A 20229-nucleotide genomic window follows, 5' to 3' on the forward strand; every position below is an offset into this window, starting at 1 on the left:
GCAGGTCATTAAGTCCTCTACCACCTGCTAATCCATCCTGGTAACAGAGAGAGCAGACCTGGAGTCAGAGTTAGCTATCTAGAATTTAGTAACACTGTTTTGCTTTCACTATATTTATTTTTTGGATACTTCGTATGTTTTCAATTACAGACGTGATTTAAAGTTTCCTTTTAAGTACTTTAGGTTACAAAAAGTGATTTGATTTAGAGAAAATATTAAGTAAATGATATGGTGTGAATTATGAAGATGAAGTTTAGGAGACCCTCACTCAGCCTTATCTTTATGCCAGGCCCCGCAGACCCTCAGAATAAGACCCATGGGGCTGTCGGGAGAGGGGCATTTAACCTTTGTGAGACATTTAAGTTTGATGTTTTCGGCCATCAAGAACAAAGCCACGGGCTTCCCTGGTGGCGCAGTGGTTGAGAATCTGCCTGCCAATGCAGGGGACACGGGTTCGAGCCCTGGTCTGGGAAGATCCCACATGCCGCGGAGCGGCTGGGCCCGTGAGCCACAATTGCTGAGCCTGCGCGTCTGGAGCCTGTGCTGCGCAGCGAGAGAGGCCGCGACAGTGAGAGGCCCGCGCACCGCAATGAAGAGTGGCCCCCGCTTGCCACAACTAGAGAAAGCCCTCGCACAGAAATGAAGACCCAACACAGCCAATAAATAAATAAATAGATAGATAGATAGATAGAATAAATAAATAAATAAAATTAAAAAAAAAAAAAAAAAGAACAAAGCCACAATGAAAAACATGGAACAGGTGCCATTTCCCATATGTGCAAATACATCAGTAGGATAGGTTTCTGACAGTGGCATTGGTGAGTCAAAAGGGTGTGTACATTTGTCACTTCGATTGGCATGGCCACACTGCCCTCCAAAGAGCTTGTGCCAATTCACCCTCCCTGGCATAATGCCTGTTCTCTACACTGTCTGGTTTCATTGGTTTTTCATGTGGCTTAGGGAGAAGCCACTTATCTTGGGTCTAGACACTTTGATTTCTGTCCTGGTGCTGCATTGTGCTGGCTCTACACAGTCGAGGAGATTTGAGTTTGAATCCCAACTCAGCCACTAACTGATGTGTGACTCAATCAAGTTATTAGCCTATCTGAGCCTCAGTTTTGTTTTTTTTTTTGTTTTTTTGTTTTTTTTTTTTGAGCCTCAGTTTTTGCATCTGTCAAATGGAAATAATGTCTTCAGTTGAGTCTATCTTACTTTAAAGTCAGGTCCCAAAGTATAAAGACAAAATTTACTCTCTTTCTGCCCTAATTTGTTAAACCCATATGTGATATAACTTCATCCTACTTTTAGGGTCATTGTGAGAATTTAAGGAGCTACTGTTGCCATAGTACCTGGCACATCATAGACGCTTGATGATAACAGTGTTATTATTTCATGAAATTGCAAAAGCATCTTTCTGAGGCTCAGTTTCTTCATCCATGAACAGCTGGCATGGGGCTGCCAGAGAGATTCCAAAGTGCATGAAAATGTTTTGCAACTATCACAAGGGCCCCAGATATAGGGGTTAAGATTTACTGGGGCTACAGCAGCCCTGCCAGGCGCCGCCTGCTGTAAACTTCCTTTACTTCTCTCCTTGGCATTTCAGTGCTGTGTTAGCTCACAGGGAGACCATCTTCTCCCAGCCATTGCCAGTGAGCGAACAGGAGCTGAGCACTCAGCCCACTTGGGAGATGGGCTGGCGGGAAAGAACCGCTCCTGCCTCTGGGGGATTAAGCTTCTGAGGAGTAGGCCAGTGGTATACAAGGGGAGAGTACAGAGAACTGTCTCTTTGTGGCAGGAAAGTCCCCAGCCCTCTCTGAACTCTTGTTTCCACTTCAACTAGAAAATGAGGGCTTTGGATTGGGTAATTCTATAGAAAAGGCACTAGGTTTGGAGTCCCAAGACTTGGGTGCACAGCCTACCTTAACGTTAATCTAGTGTGTAATCACTGGGACTCAGTGTCCTCATCTGTAAAATGGGAATACAAATTAAACCATTGAACCATTATGAATTGAGTCCCTCCTGTCATGGAGCTTGCTTTCTAGTGGGGGAGAAACAGCTAAGGAAAAAATATATACAGTGTGAGGAGATGATGAAGACCATGAAGGAGAATGAAATAGGGTAAAGGGAAGGAGAGTGGCTGAGGTGGTCAGGGAAGGCCTCTGTGTCCAGGTGGCCTTTGAGCGGAAACCTGCAGGAGGTGAGTGAGTGTGTGGATACCTGGGAAGAGCATTCCAGGCAGAAGGAACAGCAAATGCAGAAGGCCTGGAGTGGGGGTTAGCCTGGCATGTTTGAGGGACAGGGAGGAGGGGAAGGGGGTGAGGTATGAGGGGGGCATGGGCCAGATCAGAGTGGACCTCACTTCTGGTTTTTATGTGAGTGAGGTGAGAAGCCACTGGGAGATCTTGAGCAGGGGAGCGACATGATCTGACCTATATCTCGGGATTGTAGTTACCTATTGCTATATAACAAGTAATCCAAAATGTAGTCTCTCTTTTTTTAATAAACTTATTTATTTATTCATTTATTTAATTTTTGGCTGCATTGGGTCTTCACTGCTGCACGCGAGTTTTCTCTAGTTGCTGAGAGCGGGGGCTACTCTTTGTTGTGGTGTGCCGGCTTCTCATTGTGGTGGCTTCTCTTGTTGCGGAGCATGGGCTCTAGGTGCGTGGGCTTCAGTAGTTGTGGCACACGGGCTTCAGTAGTTGTGGCTCGCGGGCTCTACAGTGCAGGCTCAGTAGTTGTGGCACACGGGCTTAGTTGCTCTGCGACATGTGGGATCTTCCTGGACCAGGGCTCGAACCCGTGTCCCCTGCATTGGCAGGCAGATTCTTAACCACTGCGCCACCAAGGAAGCCTCCAAAATGTAGTCTCTTAAAGCAACAATAATCATATATTCTCTCTCACAGCTTCTGTGTGGGTCAGCAATTTGGGAGCAACTTGGCTGAGCCGTTCTGGTCTCTCATGAGGTTGCAGTGAGATATCGGCCAGGGCTGCACTCATCTGAAGGCTTGACTGTGGCTGGAGGCTCCATCTCCAAGGTGGCCCACTTATGTGGCTGGCGAGTTGGGGTTGGCTGTTGGTGGGAGGCCTCAGCTCCTCTCCACAGGCTTGTTTTGGTGTCCTCAGAGCATTGTTGCTGGCTTCCCTCAGAGTGAGTGACTCAAGAGACCAAGACACAAGCTGCAGTGTCTTTTATGACCCAGCTTCAGAAGTCATACACTGTCGCTTCTGCCATGTTTATTTGTCCCACTGGCCAGCCCTATTCAATGTGAGAGGGGACTACACAAGGGCATAAGTACAAGGCAGTGAGGATCTCTGTGAGCCAGCTTGAGACTGACTACCACAAGTTTTATTTTGTTTTATTTTAATTAACATACGGTAAAATGTACTTCTTTTTGGTTTATAGTTCTACGAATTTTAACACGTGTAGATTTGCGTAACCACCACCACAAACAGGATGCAGAACAGTTCCATCACCTTTCAAAAAACCCTCCTGTTTCCCTTTGTAGTGACACGCTCTTCCCACCCTTAACCTGTGGTAACCGCTAATCTATCACTATAGTTTTGTCTTTGAGAATGTCATAAAAGGAGCTGTACAGTAGTACATCAACCTCTGAAACTGGCTTCTTTCACTCAGAATAATGCCACTGAGACTCATCTAGGTTGCTGCAAGTATTAATAGCTCATTTCTTTGTATTGCTGAGCTGCATTGCTTTGTATGGATATACCACAGTTTGTTTATTGATTTATCCATTGATGGGGTTATTTCCAGTTGGGAAGTGTGGATTATGAATAGAGCTGCTATAAACGTTCATGCACTGTACTCTTTCTCCCATCCTTCTGCTTCTCTGATGACCTTTTGATATTGTACCACAGGTTTCATGGACCCTGTTTATTTTTTTTCTGTTGTTCACATTGGGTAATTTCAACTGCTGTGCTTTCAAGTCCACAGATATTTTTTTTTCCTGTGCCATCTCTATTCTGCTGTTTAGCCCATCCATTGAGTTTTTAATTTCAGTTGTTGTACGTTTCAGTTCTAAAATTTCCATTTGAGATAGTCTATTATGAAAAAGCTAGAGAAAGCCCAGAATCTTCATCCTTACTACATGGAGTGTTTTTTTTTAATTGTGGTAAAGCATACATAAGATTTACCACTTTAACCACGTTTAAGTATAGTTCAGGGACGTTAAGTATACTCACATTGTTGTGCAACCATCACCACTTACCCATCTCCAGAACTTTTTCTTCTTTCCAAACTAAAACCATACCCATTAAATACTCCCCATTCTCTCCTTGGAGTTTTTTTTTTTTTTTTTTTTTTTCCCTTGGAGTATTTTTGTAACAGCTGCTTTAAGGTCTTTTTCAGATCATTCCAACATCTTGGTGTTGGCATCTTTTCATTGACTTTTCCCATGTGAGTTGAGACTTTCCTGCTTCTTTGTATTGCAGGTAAATTGTCTTGGACATTTTGAATATTATGTTATGAGCAATGGGTCTCACTTAAATCTCATGGAGATATCGATATTTTTGTCTTAGCAGGCAGTTGGCAAAGTGGGTTCAGCTCCACCTGCCTTCTGTGGGTTTGGCTCCAGTGCCAATCCTGTTTTCAAACCCTCAGCAGTGCCATGTGCATCTGCTCTGTTTGCGTGCCACTCATGGGCCAGTCTGGAGCTCAGGCCTCTCATGATTCAATTCTCAAAGTCTGTAGTAAGCTGTTTAGGTGAGGTCCACTGATATGCCGCTAGCAGGTGAGCCCAGAAGCCCATAGATAACTTTACAGGGCCACTTTCCCAAACTCCTCCCTCAGTGCTGTCTCCCTGGGACTTTATTTACCCGACCCTGATGTGCATTTCCCACAACTGAAAGTCAGTAGGGGTTCATCCCAACATCTCAGGACCACAGATCCTCCAGTTAGAGAGGAAGTTTCCCTTTCCTCATAGTTTCAGGCTCCTGGAGGCACCTGCCACCATCTCCGCCCCCATGGATGGCCTGGGGACTAGGACACAAGAAAACGGAGAAAAGAAAGGAAGTAGGAATCCCCCCCTAGCCCAGTCTTTCTGAGTGTTAGGAGACCTCTTTCCTGTTTCTGGAGCTAGAACTAGAGGATTTCTTCTGACACTCTCTCTGTCATGCTGATGTCCACTTCTAGGTTTGGAACTGCATTGAGAGAGCCCAAGGAATACAGAGGGGGGAAAAAAGTGTAAACTCACTGCCAGTTTGGTGGTACTTTGATTGCTGGTCTTCCCCAATCTGCCTGCTACTGCTGACTTTTCTGAGCCCTCAAGAGCTGCTCAATGCCTTCTGTCCAGGGTTTGGAGCTGCATTCAGCAGCAGAGGCAGGGTGGAGACGGTTTCTCCAGCTCACTGGAAGTAAGCAGTACCTCAGGTTTTGCGCCCATCCTCCTGGCTGTCGAGTGGACCATGGACTGACGGGGGGGCCAGGTTGGAAGCAAGGAGGCGTGTGAGGATGTTTGGGGAAGCTTCACAGAGATGGCCCCTGGGTTGAGTCTCAAAGATACGTGGCTGTTTTCAGAAGGGTGGGTTGGGGGCGGAGCATTCAGGCCAGAGGGATCAGCCTGAGCGATATCTTGGGAGCAGACTGGGCAGTCCAGGGTGAGGATGCCAGGCTGGGGCAAGATGAAGGGTGGGCACCCTCAGCAAGAAGGCCAGGGACTAGGCTGAGACTACATGTTGGGAGGTGAGTGGTTGATTTCTGATTTCTATGGGTTGAAGAAAAAGGCCAGGTAATGTTTTCCACTGGTGTGCAAGGAGGGGAATCCCCCACCCCCAGACCTGAGATAGGATGTGGGGACGCTCGTGGGAGACTGAGGGCTTGGCAGGGAAAGGTGGCATCAAGGCTGAAAAGGCCCAGTTCCTGTGGAGAAAGAAGGGCATGATTTTACAGCTGCTGAAAGGGAATGCCATATTGCTGCAGCCTTTCTTGGGTCAGATGATCTATAAGAGGAGCCAAGAAGATATCTGCTTCTGTATCCCAGATAATAAATCTAATGCTTCCCAAGGGCTTTCTATAAGTTAGCTGGGGGAGATGGGAGAGGATGGGGGACCAGGTGTTTAGAGGTAGGAGTGACAGAGCTTTTGCTATATTCTTTTTCTTATTTTTAAAAATTTCAAACCTCTTGTACTAGTTATCTGTTGGTGTGAAAAAATGACCCTAAAACTCAGCAGCTGAAAACAACAAACATTTATTACCTCACCCAGTTTCTGAGCGTAAGGAATCTGGAATCAGCTTAGCTGAGTGGTTCTGCCTCAGGGTCTCTCATGAAGTTATAGTCAAGATGTCAGCCTGGGCTGTAGTCAGCTGAAGTCTTGACTAGGGCTGAAGGGTCTCCTTCCAAGATGGTGCACTCACATGGCTATTGGCAGGAGGCCTCAGTTCCTCACTGACTATTGGCAGGAAGCCTCAATTATTCCCCACGTAGGCATTTCCATAGGGCTGCTCTTGATGTGGCAGCTGTTTTCCCCAGATCCAAGAGATCAAGATGGAAGCTTCAGTGCCTTTTAAAAACTAACCTCAGGGCTTCCCTGGTGGTGCAGTGGTTGAGAATCTGCCTGCCAATGCAGGGGACACGGGTTCGAGCCCTGGTCTGGGAAGATCCCACATGCCGCGGAGCAACTGGGCCCGTGAGCCACAACTACTGAGCCTGCGCGTCTGGAGCCTGTGCTCCGCAACAAGAGAGGCCGCGATGGTGAGAGGCCCGCGCCCCGCGATGAAGAGTGGCCCCCACTTGCCGCAACTAGAGAAAGCCCTCGCACAGAAACGAAGACCCAACACAGCCAAAAATAAATAATAAATAAATAAATTTATTTTAAAAAAAACAAAAAAAAACTAACCTCAGAAGTGACACACCAACATTTCTGCCATATCCTATTCTAACCCTATTCTAACCATACAAGCCATTGTCGGTTCAGGGCGGGAAGGGACTATACAAGGATTTGAATACAGTGGGTGTCATTGAGAGCCATCTTACACGCTGCCTACCACAGTATGTGAATAGATCACCAATTCAAATTCTTTTGTACATTTAAAGAGATCACTGAGATATATTATTAATAGAAAAAAAGCAAGTTGCCTTTTCATATAATTGCACTTAATAAAGAAACACAAAATGTACATATTCCTATTATATATATATATGTAAATGTATAGAAAAAGGTCTGGAAGGATACATTTGACACTGTTAACAGTGTTATGGAAGGGAGACGGAATGAAATGTTGTGAAAGAGAGCTTACCATTTTTACACTATATTTTTCTTTATAGTTTGAATCATTTGTTGGGTTTGCTGTTCAAATTTTCTGTTGCTGTGTAGCAAAGCACCCCAAATTTAGTGGTGTAAAATAATAATCCTTTTATTCTGCTCACAGATCCTATGGGTTGGGAATGTGGACAGGGCATAGCAGAACTGGTTTGTCTCTGCTCCAAGGAGTCTAAGGGCCTAAGTTGGGGGATGAAAACAGCTGGGAGTGACTACATTTGTGGTGCCTGGGCTTGGATGGCTGGGATGTTGGCTTCAGGTAGGACCACTGACTGGAACACCTACAAATGGGCCCTCGCTGTGGCTTGGTCTTTCTCATAGCATGGAAGCTGTGTCCCAGGAGGAATATCTCTTGGAGAGAGGATATTCCAAGAGAACCAGGCAAAGCTGCATGTCTTTTTATGACCCAGTCTCAGAAGTCACAAAGCATCACTTTGCCACACTCTGTTGGTTAAATCATCCACAAGCCTACTCAGATTCAAGGAAAGAGGACATAGATTCTCCCTCTCGACGGGAGGAATGTTAAAGAAACTGAAGCAATTTTTTTAAACTGCCACAATTAGTTATATGATTTTAAAATCTATTTTAGAGCTTCCCTGGTGGTGCAGTGGTTAAGAATCTGCCTGCCAATGCAGAGGACATGGGTTCGAGCCCTGGTCCGGGAAGATCCCACATGCTGCGGAGCAACTAAACCCGTGTGCCACAACTACTGAGCCTGCGCTCTAGAGCTCACAAGCCACAACTACTGAGCCCAAGTGCCACAGCTACTGAAACCTGCATGTCTAGAGCCCGTGCTTCGCAACGAGAGAAGCCACCTCAATGAGAAGCCCGGGCGCCACAACGAAGAGTAGACCCTGCTCACCACAACTAGAGAAAGCCCACACACAGCAACGAAGACCCAACGCAGCCAAAAATAAAATAAATTAAAAAAAAAATTTTAAATCTATTTTAAATAGAGAATGGAAAATAAAACATTGAGGATGCCTTTCCTGAGATAGTGGGTTGGGACCACCTAGGCACATGCTCACAGCTGCTGCATCCCAGAGTCCTAGGTCCTTATGTCCTTGAGCCCAAACATCTCAGTGAAACTGAGATAACTTGCTGTTACAATTTTTAATTCTTTCTTTTTTCTTTTTTTTTCTTTTCAGTATCTGGAACCAAGCCCTTTATGTAAATATTTATGTCTGGATTTGTTTGTTCCCCATGCCTTGTTCCAAAAAGGATTTGAGGAAGCTTACTAGAATTGATATAGCATAATCATATGATTAAAATATATAAATAGATCAAGAAACCAAGGTGAAGGGAAGGAAAGTTTGAAACAGTAAATTGAGACCAAGGGGGAAGTTAGTTCTTAACAATATATGCTGCAAAGTCTTAAGTAAATATTTGGCATTGCAGGGCTGGAGGGGATTTTATACATTATCTGATCTAGTTCCCCAACTACCTCTTGAAATCCCTTTCCAACACCCATACCAAACAGCCAGCTAGCCTCAGTTTGCACATCTCCAGTGATGGGAAGCTCATTACACTGCAAGGAAATTACAGCTATCAGAGAGTGTGGACCCAGGAGTACAAACTCACATGCTTCCAAGGGCCAGGCAGGCAATAAAAATAAATGAGGTAGGGCTTCCCTGGTGGCGCAGTGGTTGAGAATCTGCCTGCCAATGCAGGGGACACGGGTTTGAGCCCTGGTCTGGGAAGATCCCACATGCCGCAGAGCAACTGGGCCCGTGAGCCACAATTACTGAGCCTGCGCGTCTGGAGCCTGTGCTCCGCAACAAGAGAGGCCACGACAGTGAGAGGCCCGCGCACCGCGATGAAGAGTGGCCCCCGCTTGCCGCAACTGGAGAAAGCCCTCGCACAGAAACGAAGACCCAACACAGCCATAAATAAATAAACAAATAAATAAAATTAAAAAAAAAAAAAAAAGAAGATAGGTTTTAAAAAAATAAAAAATAAAAAAAAAAATAAATGAGGTAGGTCTGCAGGTGACTGGGAAGTATATGGCAAAGTGGAATGCACACATCCTGTTTAAGGGGGACAGTTGCTACTCCTCCCAGCCAATTATTGCCATGTGGGAACCCAGGCCAAGTGTGGCCAAGTCTTTGTATATTTCTTTCTTTTTTTTTTTTTTTGGCCGCCCTGCATGTCTTGTGGGATCTTAGTTCCCCGACCAGGGATTGAACCTGAGCCACGGCAGTGAGAGCGCGGAGTCCTAACCACTGGACCGCCAGGGAATTCCCTGGATATTTCAAGAGAAGCTGAAAATCCCAACTGATATGAGAAATCTCCTAGTCTTTAAATGTCGGCAGTTAATTCTCTATTTTTTAAAACATGGAGCAGGCCAGATAAAACACAACTACAGGCAGATGCTCCCACAGTTCATCAGTTTGTGGGCCCAGAGACACCAAAGTCATGGGCTTTGAAACTGGATTACAACAGACTGATTCTGGCTCTGCCACTTACTGGGTAATGGTTTGAAGCCTCAGTTCTCATCTGTAAAATGGAGATAATAATAGTTCCCACCTCTTAAAGCCATAGATATGTGAAGAGAAAGATAGACTGTAAAGTATTTACCACAGTGCCTGGCATAAGGAAACACCCAATAAATGCAGAGCTATAAATAAATAAAGAATTTATAAATAATAAATAATAAACAAATATTTCTAAATGAATATGCAGTGCTAAATAAATGCAATAAATAACTAAACTATTATGAGGGCCTCTCTCAGGCTTCCATGCGCTGTTCCCAGCTGTGCCTATGAAGGTAATTTTTTGTTTGTTTGTTTTATAAATTTATTTATTTATTTTATTTATTTGGCTGCGTTGGGTCTTCGTTGCTGCGCGCAGGCTTTCTCTGGTTGCGGCGAGCAGGGGCTACTCTTCATTGCAGTGCACAGGCTTCTCACTGCAGTGGCTTCTCTTGTTGCAGAGCACAGGCTCTAGGCTCACGGGCTTCAGTAGTTATAGCACGTGGGCTCAGTAGTTGTGGCTCACAGGCTCTAGAGCGCAGGCTCAGTAGCTGTGGTGCACGGGCTTAGTTGTTCCGTGGCATGTGGGATCTTCCCGGACCAAGGTTCGAACCCGTGTCCCCTGCATTGGCAGGCGGATTCTTAACCACTGCGCCACCAGGGAAGTCCCTATGAAGGTAATTTTTGATAAGGGTGGTTGAGGTAACTTCCAAGGTTTTCAAGGGGGACTTTGGTTTTAATTGTTAGATGCGCAGTTCACAGTTTCCTCTTAGGTGCCAGCACAAACAGCATTTTCCTTCGTGCAAGGTTGAGACAAAACCCAGCTGAAAGAGGAAGTTTGCAGGATCCTATTTTGGGGCGGGGTCGAGGGTGATGAACAGATATGAAGAGAGATCTGTCATATGTGCATGGGAAGAGGGGTCCGGGGGAGAGGGCATTCCAGGGGGGAAGGACCTCTGGAAGAAAGGCACAGAGAGGCCGGTGGGTTTATGGAACCTAGCCAGAGAAACATGGGAAATACGGCCAACAATGAGGTTGTCAGGGTTGGTGGGAGGAGCCTCGGAGCTACGTGCCTGGGGGAAGGGGAGCCACTAGAGAGTTACGGGCAGGGCAGATCTGCAGATGTAGGGACAGGGATAACCGAAAATCATCACTGTTTGCTAGTCAGTGATGTGCTGATTGTGCTTTCCCAGGCCTCATCTCAAATCAGTATGAGTTTGTGTCTCCTCTCCACAAATCTGGGAGTTGCCGGGGAGGAGGAAAATAGGCTATTTTTCAGTCTTGCTGCCATAGAGACATCCCCAATATTTGCAGAGAACTTGAGAGAAGTGCAGGGATGAGCTGGGGCCACCTGGCTGTAGGCAGAGGATAGAGTGTGGGCTCTGCGTTCATGTGACAAAAATGTAACCTTGGCCAGTTTTCCTACCTGTAAGGTGGGGACGATAATAGTACCTTCATAATAGGGGACTGTAAGGATTGATGTACTTGACTCATTGTAAATGCTCCATAAATGTCCTTTCAGCTCTCCTGTGGCCTTCCCCATGGTCTCCTTACCTTAGGCCACCACTTTGTACCTGTGGATTATCTGTCTCCCTCCTTAACCTATGTGCTCCCTCTCTTTTCATCCCCTGATCCCACTTTCCTTACTGGTCAAGAATGTGCCTTTGAATTTCTTTACTTCTGATTCTCCTCGGGAAAAGCCAGAAGATCACATGTAGCTGATAAATGGCAGAGTTGGGTCTTGCATTCAGGTCTGACTGACTCTCAGGTTCCTGAACTTTGATATCACACCATGCTCCTTGGGCTCGATACTCATCACTGGCTGTGAGCAATCAAGTGTCTTGTTCAAGGTCTCATGACCGTCAGTGGCAGAGCTGAGATCCAAACCCAGATCTGCCTGGCTCCAAACCTGGTGATTCCCCCTTACCCCCACTCCCCAATCCTCATATGGAGTCTTCAGTTGCCCTTTAGAATAATCACCCTGCTTCTCCCATAGGGCCATTAAGTAATGAAGCATTTCACTATAGCACTTCATTATCAACTCTCCCACAGGAATTCTATAAGGTCATACAGCAGGAGTCATGCCCAATTTGTAGATGAAGAAACTGGGGCTCAGAGAGGGAAAGCAAGTTATCCAAGGTCACACAGAATTGATATAGCCAAGATTCCCCCTGCTTCCAGAATCCTAGCTCAGTGCAAATGCTACATCTTAGCCATCCTCAGGTGTCTTGTTGCTCCTAAAGAGATGCCCTGCCCACAATCTTTCACTAAATGATTTTCTAATGGGTTGGCCACCCCTGTGTCGGATGCCATCTTTGTGCAGAGCCTGAATCTGGTTGTTCCCAGGGCACCAGAGATAGCCTTGCTGCTCATGGGAGGGAAAGGGAAGCGATAGACCTTCATGACCATACAAGTGGTGGCCACCCCAGGAGCTGTAATCATCAGGACCAGGATGGTGGGTTGCCAATGATATCCTTTAAGACTGCAACAGCTACTTAGTTTGTTTATTTTTTAAGACTTTTTTTTTTTAGAGCAGGCTTTTAGGTTCACAGCAAAGTTGTCTCCTGTCCCCATCAACATCCCTCACCAGAGTGGTACATTTGTTACAACTGATGAACTACATGGACACATCATTATTGCCCAAAGCCCATAGTTTACAGTAGGGTTCTCTCTTGTTGTACATTCTATGGTTTTGGACAATGTATAATGACATATATCTGCCATTATAGTGTCATAATAGAGTATGTTCACTTCTTTAAAAATACTCTGTGCTCTACGTATTCATCCCTCCCCACTAACCTCTGGCAGCCACTGATCTTTTTACTGTCTCCATACTTTTGCCTTTTCCAGAATGTCACATAGTTAGAATCATACATTATGTAGCCTTTTCAGATTGGCTTATTTCACCTAGTAATACACATTTAAGTTTCCTCCATGTCTTTTCATGGCTTGATAGCGCACTTCTTTTTCTTTTTTAAAAAAATATTTATTTAGGGACTTGCCTGGTGGCGCAGTCGTTAAGAATCTGCCTGCCAATGCAGGGGACATGAGTTTGAGCCCTGGTCCGGGAAGATCCCACATGCCACAGAGCAACTAAGCCCGTGCACCACAACTACTGAGCCTGCGCTCTAGAGCCCATGAGCCACAACTACTGAGCCAGTGCAACACAACTACTGAAACCCACGCACCTAGAGCCCATGCTCCACAACAAGAGAAGCCACCGCAATGAGAAGCCCGTGCATCGCAACAAAGAGTAGACCCTGCTCGCCGCAACTAGAGAAAGCCCGCGCACAGCAACAAAGACCCAATGCAGCCAAAAATAAATAAATAAATAAATTTATTTTTAAAAATATATATTTATTTATTTGGCTGCATGGGGTCTTAGTTGAAGCAGGCAGGATCGTTTGTTGCGGTGCACAGGCTCAGTAGCTGCGGCGTGCAGGCTCTTTAGTTGTGGCATGCAGGCTCCAGAGTGCACGGGCTTAGTTGCTCCATGACATGTGGGATCTTAGTTCTCTGACCAGGGATCGAACTCGCATCCCCTGCATTGGTAGGCAGATTCTTAACCATTGGACCACCAGGGAAGTCCCGAGCATTTCTTTTTAGCGCTGAATAATATTCCATTGTCTGGATATTCCACAGTTTATTTATTCATTCACCTACTGAAGGACATTTTGGTGGCTTCCAAGTTTGGGCAATTATTAATAAAGCTGCTTTAAACATCCGTGTGCAGGTTTTTGTGTGGACATAATTTTTCGGCTCCTTTGGATAAATACCAAGGAGCACGATTGCTGGATCGTATGGTAAGAGTATGTTTAGTTTTGTAAAAAACTGCCAAACTGTCTTCCTAAGTGGCTGTATCATTCATTTTGCATTCCCACCAGCAATGAATGAGAGCTCCCACTGATTCCTGTCTTCACCAGCATTTGGTGTTGTCAGTGTTCTGGATTTTGGCCATTCTAATAAGTGTGTAATGGCAGCTACTTAGTTTTCACAATAAATATAATTCCTGCTTACTACATAAAATTTAGAAAATATGAAAAGGTGTTAAGAAGAAAATAAGAATCAACTATAATGCCAATACCCAAAGGTAATGACCATTGTAAATATTTGATGGGTATCCCTCCGGCTTTTTCTATGCCTACACACACACACACACACACACACACACACACACACGTATTTCTAAACCAAATGTGTGATCAGATAGAGTAGCATACCTGTAGCAGATACTGTTGGTCTTCTACTTAATACACACACCCTTCTCCCTTGTTCACAGAACTTCAGTTTTGTTTTGTTTTGTTTTTAAAGGCTCTGGGTTTTGTTTTTTTTTAATTTATTTATTTATTTTATTTTTGGCTGCACTGGGTCTCCGCTGCTGCACCCGGGCTTTCTCTAGTTGAGGCGAGCGGAGGCCACTCCCTGCTGCGGTGCATGGGCCTCTCATTGCGGTGGCCTCCCCTGTTGCGGAGCGCCGGCTCCAGAGCGCAGGCTCCAGAGCACAGGCTCAGCAGCTGTGGCGCAGCGACTCAGCTGTTCCGCGGCATGTGGGATCTTCCCGGACCAGGACTCGAACCCACGTCCCCTGCATTGGCAGGCAAACTCCCAAGCACTGCGCCACCAGGGAAGCCCCAGTTTTGTTTGTAGGTAGTGATGGAGTTGCCTTAATCTCAGAGAAGGTTCAGCCTGTCCAGGGAGGGGAATCATGACTGATCTGGGCCACTCATGCTCATCTTATCCCCCTTCTAGCTTGTATTGCTGCACCGTCTAATTTGGTTACAATTGCCTGCATGTGGCTTTTAAAATTCAAATTAATTTATTAACTTATTAAATTTTTAAAATAAAATCTAGCACGTAGTTCCTCAGCTGCACTAGCCACGTTTCAAGTCCTCAAAAGCCACACGTGACTGTGGCTACAGTATTGGACAGCACAGACAGAGAACATTTCCATCACTGCAGAAGGTTTTATTGGACACAGCTGGAAGTGTGCGCGTGGCCCACTTCTGGCCAGGAAACATGGGTGGTGAGTTTGCTGCCTCACCCCGCCTGGATGGAAAGACAGAGCCTCATTGGGATGAAGCCTCTGCCCCTGCTTCTTCTCACGCAAGACGCTGGCGTAAGCGTGCGATGCCTGGAGCAGTCATCTTGCAACAAGGTGACAAGTGCAAGGACAAGAAAACAACTTGCGTGGGAGGGTGGAGAAGGATGAAAAGAGCCAAAGGCCACTTTGTTTTTTCTTTTTTTAAAAAATTGTGGTTAAAATATACATAACATAAAATTTACCATCTTAACCCTTTTAAATATACAGTTCAGTAGTGTTAAGTACATTCATGTTATTGTGCAGCCAGTCTACAGAACTCTTCATCTTGCGAAACTGAAACTCTGTGCCCATCAAACAACTCCCCATTCTCCCCTCTCACCAGCCCCTGACAACCACCATTCTATGATTTTTGACTACTTTATGTAAGTGGAATCGTACAGTACTTATCTTTTTGCACTGGCTTACTTCACTTAGCATAATGTTCTCAAAGTTCATCCGTGTTGTAGCATGTATCAGAATTTCCTTCCTTTTTAAGGCTAAATAATATTATTATATTATATTATATGTTATTTATTTATTTATTTACTTATTTACTATTTTTGGCTGCGTTGGGTCTTTGTTGCCGCGCGTGGGCTTTCTCTAGTTGTGGTGAGAGGGGGCTACTCTTCCTTGCATTACGTGGACTTCTCATTGTGGTGGCTTCTCTTGTTGCGGAGCACGGGCTCTAGGCATGGGCATCAGTGGTTGTGGCACGTGGGCTCAGGAGTTGTGGCGGACGGGCTTAGTTGCTCCATGGCATGTGGGATCTTCCTGGACCAGGGCTCACACCTGTGTCCCCTGCATTGGCAGGCGGACTCCCAACCACTGCGCCACCAGGGAAGCCCCTCTATTGTATGTTTATACTGTATTTTGTTTATCCATTCATCCATCCATGGACACCTGGGGTGCTTCCACCTTTTGGCTATCGTGAATAATGCTGCTATATACGTGGGTGTACAAATACCTCTTTGTGACCCTGCTTTCAGTTCTTTTGGGTAAGTATCCAAAAATGAAATGCTGGATCATATGTTAATTCTATTTTTAATTTTTTGAGGAACCCAATACTGTTTTCCAGAAAGGCTGCACAATTTTACATTTCCACCAACAATGCATAACGATTCTAATTTCTCCACATCTTGACCAACACTTGTTATATTCTTTAATTTGTGGTCTTGATTTGCATTTTACTAATGATTAGTGACACTGAGCATCTTTTCACGTGTCTGTTGGTCATTCGTATACCTTCTTTGAGGAAATGTCTATTCAAGTCCTTTGCCCGATTTTTAAAAAATACATATTATTATTTTTTTATTATTATTTATTTTTTACTATGTTGGGTCTTCATTGCTGCATGCAGGCTTTCTCTAGGTGTGGTGAGCAGGGGCTACTCTTCGTTTTGGTGTGCGGGCTTCTCATTGCAGTGGCTTCTCTTGTTGCAGAGCACAGGCTCTAGGCACACGGACTTCAGTAGTTGCAGCACGTGGGCTCAGTAGTTGCGGCACACGGGCTCCAGAGTGAAGGCTCAGTAGTAGAGCGCATGGGCTTCGTTGCTCTGTGGCAATGGGATCTTCCCAGACCAGGGATTGAACCTGTGTCCCCTGCATTGGCAGGCGGATTCTTAACCACTGTGCCACCAGGGAAGTCCCTGCTCAATTTTTAATTGGGTTATTTGTCATTTATTGTTGAGTTGTAGGAGTTCTTTATATGTTCTGGACATTAACCCCTTATCAGATATATGACTTGCAAATATTTTCTGTAAGTTTTCTTTTTCGTTCTGTTGATTGCCTAAGAGACTGTTTCTTGATGACCACCATGGAGCATTAAAAGTTTTCCTAATGTATATAGATATTCTACTTTTCCCCTCATTATATTTTCTGGAGCGTTCCCATATATCATTCGATGCTCTTCAAAAAACATTTTCAATGGCAACATAATATTCCCTCTTATTGACATATCTTAGTTTATCTATCCATTCCCCTAATGTTGGATATAATAGTCCCCTGTTGTAAGTGAAGCTGGGATGAACATCTTTAGGAGCATCTCTCATTATTTTCTCAGAATTGATTCCTAGAAGTGGTATGGGCTGACTCACATGGCTCTTAGTCATCATGTTAATTTTCCTTACAATTTGTGCCAATTTCATCCCATCAGCAGTGGGATGAAAGTGCTCTTCTCTCCTTTCTTGCCAACACTGAGTATTATGCTTTAAAAATCTGCCAATTTGAAAGGTGAATGGTGATAATATATGTTTTTAAATACACGTGTTGTGTGCTGCCATGTGCCAGCCACTGTGCTAAACACAGAAGACAGATACAAGACAAAACCCCATCCTGGGACGTCGATTCTAGTACTGGTTCTGTCATCAGGCTTCTACGACCTCCTTCTGGCTCTGAGATTTTAATCATCATTGTTGTTTCTTCATCCCCCACCATTTATGGTGCTTTACAATTGGGAAAGCAGTTTCCCACCCATTCTCTGGGGGAATTCTCACAGCAACCCTGCAGGAGGCAAGTAGGGAAATGAGATCCAGAAAACTGAACTAGGTTCACTGAGGTTGTCCAGCCAGTTAAGTGCCTGAGGAGGAAGCAATTAGCAGCCAACGTCTGTCTGGCTTTCTTCAGAAAACATCAAGATGTGAATTTAGAAGGCACTAGCTTGGTTCTTGGCCCTTAGAGCCTCTCTCAGATCCCAGCATCTCATCCATACTGAACCTGGGCACTCAGCCAAGCGAGGACCATCAAGTGTGTCTCAGGTGCTTGGCCTCAGTCCAAACCCAGCATCTCGTTTCTTCCTGAAACGGGCTCTGGGATGCCACCTCCTTGCATTGTAATAAATCATTCACTTTGCAGTCTCTCTTTTTTTTTTTTCCACTGAGATATACTTAACATAACATTATATGAATTTCAGATGTGCAATGTAATGATTCTATATTTATATATATTACAAAATGATCACCACAATAAGTCCAGTTAACATCTGTCACCATGTATAGTTACAAAATTTTTTTTCTTGTCATGAGTACTTTCAAGATCCACTCTCCTAGCCACTTTCCAATATGCAACACAGAATTAGTAACTATAGTCGCCATGCTCTACATTACATCACCATGACTTATTCATTTTATAATTAGAAATTTGTACCTTTTAACTCCCTTCACCCATTTCATCCACCTCCCCACCCCCTGCCTCAGGCAGCCACCAATCCTTTCTCTATATCCAGAGCTTGGTTCTTGTTTTGTTTTGCTGTTTGTTTGTTTGTTTTAGAATCCACATATAAGTGAGGTTATATGGTATTTGTCTTTTTCTGTCTGACTCATTTCACTTACCTTTGCTGTCTTTTTACACGACCCCTTTCCAAGCCTCTTCCCCAATAGGTATTAAATTTCCAAGCCCAAACTCTCCTAAACAGTAGGACTCTTTACACTGCAACTATTGTTTTCCTGGAGGACACCATGGTCCTCACCCAATAAAAGAGGGAAAGAGATTCACCATTTTTGGAGCACCTACTAAGTGCCAAGCACTGTCCCACTCTATATCTCCATTAATCCTCACAATAAACCTGAGCAGTAGCATTAATAGCCCCATTTCGCAGATGAGGAAACTGAGTCCCAGAGAGATAATGTGACTTGCACTGGGTCACTCAGCTATCTGGTGAGGGGCGGAGCTGGGATGCAAACCCAAAATCATCTGGACCCCACAGTCATGCTTGTCATTTTTCATATCCCAGAGCTGTGCTGTCCAATACGGTAGCCACTGGCCACTCGTGGCCATGTAACCTTAAATGAATTCAAATTGAATAAACAAAATTCAATTCCTTGGTAGTACCAGCCACATCTCAAGTGCTCAATAGCCCTACATGGCTGATGGCTACTGTATTGGACACCATCAAATATAGAATATTTCCATCACTGTGGAAAGATCTGTTGGATAGCGCTGCTCTAGAATGTCAGAGAAGAAAGGAAATTTGGTGATTTTACTCTTGCATGGGGAGCCAGCCATCTGCCGTTTGTCAACCCTGTAGGGAGTCCATGGGAAGTTATCTTCCCTGGGTGAGATCAAAATAAAATTATCCATGGGTTTCTGGGCTGCGTTTTGTCTTTCTCCTGGTTTGGGAGGAGACTGCAAGCTGGCTCCACTCTGTCCCACCCATGATAGGTGCCAGCAGATTCCTTTCCTCACTCCCCTTCTGCCCCAAACCCCCAGGTATCCAGTGCTCTCCTCTGTCACGGGGTATTCACGATGCTTCTGGCCATTAAAATGGATGCCCTCACAGGATAAGTCAGATGGGGACTGAGCAAAATTTCATGACACAGTGGGCTTCATTCCAGCTGGGTGGCCACTGGGTGACATGGTTGCTGCTGAGGAGAGGTGTCCTCACTGAGTGACAATGAGGAGGAGGAGGATGGATGGAGCTCCTTGGCAAAGGGATGTCTGGCTATAATGGGATTTTTTTTCTTGCCTAACAACAGAACCCCTTTTTTTTACGTTCAAGGAATTCTCACTTTGTAAATGAAGGCAGGGTCTTCTCCCACCATAGAGGCCAAAAAGCCAGGTGTTTGCCTTTATAGCTTCCACTGCAGGTATGAGATGGACATGTGAGTCAGACTCGACCAATCAGAGCTTGGGTTACAAAGAAGCTGGGACTGCAGGGAATCCTCATGGGGAGGGTGGGTGAGAATGATGCTGAGACAGTGCTCATGGTCAGATGTCTGTGGTGAAAACTGGGCATCCGATGTCCTCACCAGACTAGCTCAGTAGTACGTGGTCTCACGTGACCTGGTCTTGTCATTCCTGGTCACTTCTAGAAATTTCCTGATGATTTTTGAACTTCTCATTTAGTAAACTGTTTCTGCTATCATCAGCCAGAGTTGGTTACTGTTGCTTATAATGAACCGACACAATGGCGCTCACTGGAATTAGATCAGATCGTTTATAGGCTGGAGTTTGCTATGGGGGAAGGGGTCTCTGCTGTGGTTCACATGATCTCTCCATATCAGGACCCCTTGTCCCAGCCCCACTGGCCTCTTTCCCCGCTGTTGCATTCTCACCATATCTCTTCTCACTCAAATTAGCAAATCTCCAGAATTGGAGGTTGGAAGCCCTGCTCTGACTTGTTGAGACTTCCTCCATGTCCTGAGTCCCCTCTCCAGGATTCTGGAACTCAGAAAGTCCTTTCCCTATCTTTCTCCTGAAACAACTCTTCCTTGAGAAATAAATGTTTCAATGTCTAAGTTGGGTGGAAAATGGAAACATACTGGTAATATATCAAAGTGTTACCCTCCCATACTAGGGTGACCAACCATCCTGGTTTGCCCAGCTAAGGTTTTCTTGGGAGATGGGACTTCTGACTGATTCGAAAACAGGGAAAGTTCTGTGCAAACAAAGACGAATTGATCGCCCTACA

This window comes from Balaenoptera acutorostrata, chromosome 15 (genome assembly GCF_949987535.1).
Source record: "Balaenoptera acutorostrata chromosome 15, mBalAcu1.1, whole genome shotgun sequence".
Taxonomy (NCBI): domain Eukaryota; kingdom Metazoa; phylum Chordata; class Mammalia; order Artiodactyla; family Balaenopteridae; genus Balaenoptera; species Balaenoptera acutorostrata.